The 8,524-nt window shown below is 45.9% G+C and overlaps 1 long non-coding RNA gene and 1 other non-coding gene across 3 annotated transcripts; both read right to left on the minus strand.

Moving 5' to 3' along the window:
- Positions 1-9: 9 nt before the first annotated feature.
- Positions 10-6,234, minus strand: LOC133628957 (uncharacterized). 2 transcript variants are annotated; one of them, XR_009820929.1, is made up of 4 exons: positions 6,039-6,234; positions 5,336-5,407; positions 4,419-4,556; positions 10-2,357 (listed from the first exon to the last, which is right to left on the minus strand). It is a non-coding gene; the product is annotated as an uncharacterized LOC133628957 (long non-coding RNA). The 2 variants fall into 2 exon arrangements; XR_009820930.1 differs by having other exon boundaries at positions 5,802-6,234.
- Positions 5,058-5,189, minus strand: LOC133628983 (small nucleolar RNA SNORA13). Its single transcript, XR_009820943.1, has one exon. It is a non-coding gene; the product is annotated as a small nucleolar RNA SNORA13 (small nucleolar RNA).
- Positions 6,235-8,524: the final 2,290 nt, after the last annotated feature.

An 8,524-nucleotide genomic window follows, 5' to 3' on the forward strand; every position in this document is an offset into this window, starting at 1 on the left:
GATGCAGAGTCAGTGTGGCATACGTTCTCTCTTTAATGTTCTCTCCTGTATTTGTCTCCTCTGTAAGAGATGCAGTGGGTTAACCTTGGATGGACACCAAGACACTACCGCTCTCCTCCTCAGCAGGACAGCTCAGGGAGAGGAAACAAGATGGAAAAAAAACCTCAAACCCTCAAGGGCCAAGATAAAGGTAGTTTAATAAAGTGAATCACAGGGGTGATAGAAAGAAGCTGGAACACAAAAAGTTCCATTTAAACATAAGAAAAAACTACTTTACTGTGAGGGTGAGGGAGCCCTGTCACAGGCTGCCCAGGGAAGGTGTGGAGTCTCATCTGGAGGTCTTCAAGACCCATCTGGACACATTCCTCTGTGACCTGACCTAGGTGGACCTGCTTCTGCTGGGGCGTTGGACTAGATGATCTCTAAAGGTCCCTTCCAACCCCTGTCACTCTAAGATTCTGTGAAAGGCTGCATGTAGGAGCAAAGGAAAGCAAAGAATTTATTCTTTACGTCCCATCATCAGGTGATGTCCAGCCACTTCCCAGGGGGCAGGGCTTCAGTACACCATTGCTTCAGAAGACACTCCCAACCCACTTCCTCTTGGCTTTTATTGCTGAGCAGGCATCACATGGTGGGGATAAGTCAGTTTGGATCAGCTATCCCCTCATAAGATCTTGTCCATCCCCATCCCACTGAGTGAGGGAAGAATGTTAGAGACATAGCCTTGATGCAGTAGCCAAAACACTGGTGTGTCACTAATACCTTCCTAGCTACCAATACAAAACACAGCACCATGAGGGCTGCTTGAGGAAAATTACCTCCATCTCAGCCAGACCCAGTACCAGAGTGAAGAAAACCACTGACCTCACAGTTGTTCACAGTTTAAACAATATGCTTTACTGTCTGTAATGTTAAGGTCTCAAAAATTAATAGGACAATGCTTTTTCTTTTCCTCTCCGTGAGGATATCAGAATGTACTTGACATTCTTCATAATATACTGCTGTTAAATTTACTACAAATGAGCCCCTTCACTGAGCAAAAAGGGCAACAACTTACATTCAAGAATGTCCCTACAGGTCACCCACTGACATGGACTGTTCTGCTTTAGTGGAACTATCCTTAGGCAACTCAGATGCAGTGTGCTTAACAGTTAAGAGGAATTTGGAACAAGCTGTTTTTTCTGTGCACACCTCAAGAGCTCTGATCTGCAGCCTTTAATACTGAGAGCCCTTTTCCACAGGGCACTCACTGGAGGTAACAGAAAGATAAGTTGGTGCAACACCAACCTAGTGCACAGATACTTGTTCCGTCTTGCTCCCCTAGACCAACTGGGAATCTGTCCTCATTCAACAGTCTGCCAGACAACTCTGTGTTCATGTAAAACAGAGGGGGGGAAAAAAAAAAAAAGACTTACGGAGTCTAAAAGTTTTTATCCCACAGATAAAGTCCAATTAACCACTCCTAAGAAACTAAAACACAGTCCTAATGGTCAACACCAGTGTTTACCAACATTACTATTTTAGAAATCAGTGTTCCTTACACATGCTCACTCTTCCCTCTACCTCACTTTTTCTTTGTTCCTTCATACTATGATAATAGGTATTACATGCTGAAGCTTAAAATTCTCGTTTTTCTTGTTGAAAGGGAACCAGCATTTTAGACAACTATCATTAAAACTTGGCATTAGCTGTTGCTCCCAAGTTTTTGTTTTTGAAAAAAACAGTCTTAAAAGCTTCTGCCAGTCTTAAACTTCAGGAACATATTCCTGAGCAAACCTCCTAAACAGATGGAATCTTCAGGGAATATAAACTGTAACAGAAAGCCTAACCTTTCAAGTGCATCCGATAATTACATGTTGGATCACTGAAATTAATTACTCTTCTACACCTCTTTCCCTCTTGACAACCTGGAGTGGTTTTGCCTGAGCCAGGTTTTTGGTAGTGGGGAGGACTACAGGGGTGTCTTCTTTAAAGCCCAACATCTGCCAGAGGCTTCCCCTGTAGCTGACAGGGCTAAGTCTAAGATGGACCCACAGCTGACCGAGGCCTGGCCAATTAGTGACTGAGGCCATGCCACTGTGAATAATGTATTTGAGAAGGGGAAGAAGTTGCTGCACAGTTGCTAAATGGCAGCAGCAACAGGGAGTGAGAATGCGAAAACATCTGCAGACACCAAGGTCAGTGGAAGAGGGAGAGAAGGTACCTAGGCCCTGAAAGAGACTCCTTTGTGACCTGTGGTGCAGCCCATGGTGAGGCAGCTGTGCCCCTGCTGTCCATGGAGGCCACTGGGGAGCTGAGAAGGCTGTGACTCCATGGGAAGCTCATCCTGGAGCAAGTTCCTGGCAGGACCTGGGAGTCTGTAGGAAGAAAGGAGCCCATGTCAGAGCAGGTTTGCTGTCAGGACTTGTGATCCTGTGAGGGACTCTGGATGGAGCAGTCAGTACCTGAAGGACTGTTCTCCCCGTGTGTGACCCACATTGGTGCAGGGTGTGAGGAGCTGCAGCCCATGGGAAGGCCCCACACTGGAGAAGTTTGTGAGAGACTGTCTCCTGTGGGGATGTAGCAGTGCGAAGTGTGAGGAGGCTTGCCCCCGAGAAGCAGCAACGACAAAGTCTGTCTGTAGTGAACTGACCAAAAACTCCATCCCTCATCCCCTGTGCTGCTTGCAGAGTCCAGGGAAGAGGAGGTGTTTTAAAATTCAGTTTTATTTCTTATCTCCCTGTTCGGATGGAAATACAACTGTGCAGCACTGTGAGCACCCTTCTCTTCACTATGTCTCTAGGACAGCTGGATGCATCAGTGAAACAAAACTCAAACAAATATGCAAAAGATACTTTTAGCTCCTTTTTTTTTGTCCTGAAACATAGCTCCTGTGTAATGAGGTTTAAATGAGGCATAGCTGCCAGAGATGTGTCAGCAGGACATCTTTTATTAGTTTTCTGCTCCATCCAATCTACCCTTCATTGCTGCTGTACTTCCCTGTTTGAGAAACTAGTCTGGTCAGTCATAAGAGTCAGATGCTTCTGCTAAAAAATCCTCCAACATTTTCTTTTTTACTGAATACTGCATGAAACAGTCAAAAGAAACACCAGCCTCTATCATGTACTGTAATTTTGACACCCTTTCTAATTTACAGGACAATCAGTTCAGTTTGCCTTGAAACTTAAGTTTGCACTCTAAACTTCACCGTTGCTTTAGTCTCTCTAAATTTGGAGTAGACTGTCAAAATAGCTTACTCAGTATAGTTTACATGCCCTGAAATGCAGGTAGGTTATCAAAGTAATTTCTCAGTATTGGGTCATTCTCACATCACATTTCCAATGTTGACCAAGAAGTTTCTGGTTTCAAAGATTTGGGATTACCTGTCATGCCATTGGGTACACAGGTTACACAAAGCACAGTTCAGCCCTGAAGACAATCATTGACAATACATGTAATTTTTAATAAGTTCTTGTTTGTACCACTGAATTTCCTGCTCACTTTCACTACTCAACTTTTCAATTTTCTTGGCTCTTCCAAGACTTCAGAGTGAAATTTTGCATACAAGATTATGAGCTTTCACATTTTCAGCCCTTGTGTTCTGAACTACTCCACATTATTGATAGACTATTTAGGGTTCCATTGACAATGTCCACCTTAAGATAAAGTGGACCAAGATGATTAGCCAAAACGGAATCCCTCAAAAGTAACAGGTGTTTAATGGAGTCAGCATAAGAGAGGACAGATAGAGGATCAATGATCAGAGAGATACTGTTTGTGAAACACTATTTCATCCAGAAATACAGACACCAGAAAAGTCTTTTTAACAAGTGAACTTCTCATTATAAGGTAGAAACTACAACTCTGAATATAACCATATCCACCTCAAAGTGAAGACCCATATTCATTGAGCATGTGCAAGACATTTAAAATACACTGCAATTAAATCAAGGCAAGCAAGGAATTGGCCAATAGCTACCAAATAGGAATGTACTTCAAGAATAAGTGGGAATGTTTGTATATTCTCAACAGCATAATTGTGCTGCTTAACTGTAACCAAGTGTGCTAGCTTTGTAGAATTACCACTATCTGTGTGCAAACACAAAATGAGTAAGCATCTTGTTTGTGTGTATGTATGGCTTATTGCAGAGCAGGTATTGAACCCTGCTTGCTAGACAACAGTATCACTGTCAAAAACTAAATGCAAATGCACAAACTCCTGCTTGGAGACACTGGCAGCCAAGCACTGCTTTTAGTAAGCCATTCACACCTAACTTCTTAAAAGTTTCTGTTTTGCTTCCACTGATAGGAACAGGCTGATCTCACTGTCAATGCTCCAATTCCAATTTCTGCTCTAACTTTTTTTGCAACAGAGAGTTTACTTCATTGCCAAGACAGGGCTGAGGGATGCAGTTACACAAGAAATTACTGTCACTCACCTCATGAGAGAAGTTGCAGGACAGTTGGGTAATCAGTAGTTTGTAACTTTTTCCTACATGCCCCTCCCATGTTCAGAGGCTTTCACCACATCAGGTTATCTGTAAGCTTCCGAACTTTCAGCAAAACACACATGGACTCTGTAAGAAGCATTCGTAGCATTAAGCATTCTGGCAGGATCAGAACCCACAGCTCCTGAGATAAGAGCTGCCGCCACCAGCAACACTTATGTTTACACTTTCTAAAGTGCATCAACGGAATTCTGTACAGCAAGAGTAGAATACGTTATTGTCCAACACTGAGTAGCCCTACAGAGGCATGCTCTGTATGTTTTTGACACCAGGCATAAATAACAAAAAGCAAACACATTTTTCCTTGTTAAAAGATTTTTATCTTTACCCAAGTATTTTGAAGCTGTAGGTATACTTTTGCAATAGGAAAACTAGAGCCCACTGCAGTAGCCTGACACGTTACATACCAATTACTTGCAGCACAGATCTGCAGTGTCATGATGGAAAAGGACAGTGGCCATTATCATTTTGGTTTCTCCTCTCTTAATAACTGATAATATTTTTTCACTGAAAAAGACTGAAGCATAAATGTACTATGTAGCTGTTCAACCACACAGTTCCTACAGATTTTTTTGTCCTTGCAAAAACAGGGAGGAGAAAGGTAAACAACCAGCTCCTTTAACAGTTTAAGCAAGAATTCCTGTTTGCCTTTTTTGACACCACATTCACTCTGGACAGGAATGAATGGGCAACACAAAGGCAAAAATGTAAGTATTACAACTGAATGTCTCTGCAAATAAACAGCTATCAAAACCACCACTCATCAATAGGCAAATACTTAAAAATTCACAAGTAAATATATACCGTTTTATACAAAGTAAGCATTTACTAAGAAAAGCCCAACCCACCATGCTCCTTGGGACATCCTGTGGTCACATTGCTGCTTGCTTAGGCCATGGGCAAACTTTCACTGCCATTATCTGCAAGAAAAGAGGGAACACACTTTTACCTGAAAAGCTCAGATACACAAACAGCACATGGAACCTAACAAGAAATACTTCAAATAACTGTGTGATTCTGTGATTTCAAAGAACAGACCCTACTCCTTACCCCCACAAAAAGCCTCAATAATCCTTATTGTCACACTTAAGATGAAGGACTACTCTATTACATGAGTTCTGGTGGCCTGCTGCACCAGCCAGGAATTCTGTGGAAGCCCTCAGAACGCCAGGCAACAAGTGACTGCATATGACAGCCCCACTTATTTTTTCCACATTACTAAAAAAAGTATTCCTTTAAAGTAGATGGCCCTCCTGCCAAGGGATAGGCTGCATTTAAGACCAGGCAGCACTGGCAAAAACATAAGCCAACTACCGAGAAACCGGAAAACTCGCTCTCCCGAAACGTGAGCTTCTGGAGAGCTGGCCCCAGCAGCCGTAAGAAGCCCGAAGCTCCAGAGGACGAAGGGCCGCCGATTCACCCAGTGCTTTGTCTCACGAAGATGACGGGGGAAGGACAGGTCCGTCGTATGCTCAAGCGGCACAGCCGTTCCCTCCACAGACCGGCATTCTGGCCCATCCCTCCATCGCCGGCCGCTGCGGCCCGGCCTACCTCTTCAGCAAGCACCCCGACCCGGTCGGCCGCCACTAGCAGAGATCGGTCGGGCGTTAAGGTACCCGGGCTCCCTCCCCGCAGCCGGCCGGGGGATGGCCAGTCGTGCAAGCTCAGCTCGGCTCGGCTTTAGCTCGGCTCGGCGCCGCCGCCATCGCTGACACCACCCACAAGGATCTACCCGCGCTACGGGAAAGACCAGTAGCCTCTGCTGCGCCCAGCGTGCCTCAAGAGGGATGAACCAATAATTCCTCAAGGGGGGGCGAAAGGAGGCGTGCGCCAGCCCTTCCCGGAGCGCAGGTGCTGCGTTACCAGGTCTTCTACATACACAAAGCCATGTCCTCTATCTCTTCTGCGGATGCAGTGCCGAGCAGGCGAACTTACCTGCAGCAAGGCGGCAAGGTGCCGAGCAACACCACCCCTACACACCTGCGCGAGGACAGGGATAGACGCGCCCTGAGGGGAAGGGGCAGGGCGTCCGCCTGCTCCCTGCGGCTGCGTAGTGCCGCCGTGGGGCCGCAGCCGTGTGGGTGCCGCAGCCGTGTCCGTGCCGCAGCCGTGTCCGTGCCGCAGCCGTGTGCGTGCCGCAGCCGTGTGCGTGCCGCTGCCGCTCTCCATCGGACACTGCCGGCGGGAGCGGGAGCGGGAGCGGGGTCGGCCTGATCTGGCTGCAGTGGGCGCTGGCTGCCCCGGGGCAGGCGGCCGCGGGACTCCTGCCGTGAGTGCTTCCCCACTGCAGGCATTGGTGCTACCGTGGCCGCGGTACGAAATCCACCAGTGTAACTGTTGGCGTGTGGCGCATTGGCCAGGCTGGGTACCGAAGGGTACAATTCACACTGGCACGTAAAACATCTGTTGTGTCTGATCATCTCTCCCTCCGTTCAGGTTCCCTGGTGCAGGCACGAGATCCATCCTGGCAGCACTCTGAAGGGCTTGCATGAAGGGAAGTGGTCCTCACGCTCACGGGCAGTGGTGGGTTTCCCTTCTGAGCATGCTGAGTCTGCACTTTTGAAGTAGCTCTCTGTGAAAGCTGATGAGGTTCATAGCGAGTTGGCTACACATAAACATTCTGATCTTGTGTACTATTCGTTTATGACCATAGTGGTAGTGCTGTGATGTTTGCTTCCGAGCCGGAGGAGCATGTGCAAAGTAACCAACTTCAACTCAAACAGGCAAGGTGTGCAATAGACATGGACATTGAATGCTTGAATGCTGGCAGGGTCTCAGTCCTGAGTGCTCTGTTTCCAGATTTGCTGACCCTGTAAGCAGAGGTGCTACCCACCATGTTTAAAAGACCGTGAGAAGGAGGAAACTGAGCAGATACACCATCAGGATGAACTGGGACCCTGTCTGGAGAACAAGCAGAATAAGGCTAGTACCAGCTGTAGAAATGTGAGAACTATACAGCTTTCTTGCCTATATTTTTTTTTTGCTCAGCCTTTTACAGCTGCTGTGTCCTGCTTTGTGCTTCTAGCTCCTCCTTATCTGGGATATCAGAGAGTGATTATATCTGGTGTCCAACAGGCACAGTTGCGAAGTCAGTTTTGTAAGACAGCCTGATGTGCTACAGAAGAGGGATGATCTTCTCTGCTCTGGTGAGGCCTTATCTGGAGTATTGTATCTATAGTTCTGGGCTCCCCAGCTAAGAGGGACAGGGAATATCTGGAGAGAGTCCAGTGCAGGGCTACTAAGATGGTTAGGGGACTGGAGCATCTTTCTTATATGGAAAGGCTGTGGGATCTGGTGCTGTTTAGTCTATAGAAGAGGAAACTGCAGGGGGCATCTTGTATTTACAGGTATCTAAATCGTGAGTGTCAGGAAACTGGAGGATCACTTTTTTCTGTTGTATCCAGTGGCAGAACAAGAGGTAGTAGAAAAAGCTGGAACACAAAAGTTCCATTTAAACATCAAGAAAAACTATTTTACTGTGAGGGTGAGGGAGCTCTGGAACAGGCTGCCCAGGGAGAGTGTAGAGTCTCCTCTGGAGGTTTTCAAAACCTGCTTAGACATGTTCCTGTGTGACCTGATCTAGGTGGGCTTGCTTTAGCAGGGCAGTTGGACTAGATGGCCGTTAGAGGTCCCTTCAAACATTTACTATTCTGTGATTCTGTGAATCGTTGCAAGCCATCATAGTTGCTGTAAAAAAGATAAACGCAGTAAAAACCAAGGAGTAGGCAAATGTCACCACTTCACCTCATGGAGAAGTGTACACACTTCCAGGAGTGCAGGATTCCTCTTTCAGTAATTTAGGCTTAGTTGGCTTTATAGAAATAAGTTTTATGTCACTATGCTTAGACATATCTCTAGAAGAGGGTGTATTAATGCTCTAATTGTGAGAAATTTTTTCTTAGTTTCCTAAGATGTGATTAATGATTTAATCACTTAAATTATTTTGCTTTTTGTCAGTTGGTGAGTTTTTTAACATTGGTTTCAGCTGGATTTGTCCAAGGGCTAGAGAAATATTAAGTTCTTTAGGGTTTATGAAA

This window comes from Colius striatus, chromosome Z (assembly GCF_028858725.1).
Source record: "Colius striatus isolate bColStr4 chromosome Z, bColStr4.1.hap1, whole genome shotgun sequence".
Lineage (NCBI taxonomy): Eukaryota > Metazoa > Chordata > Aves > Coliiformes > Coliidae > Colius > Colius striatus.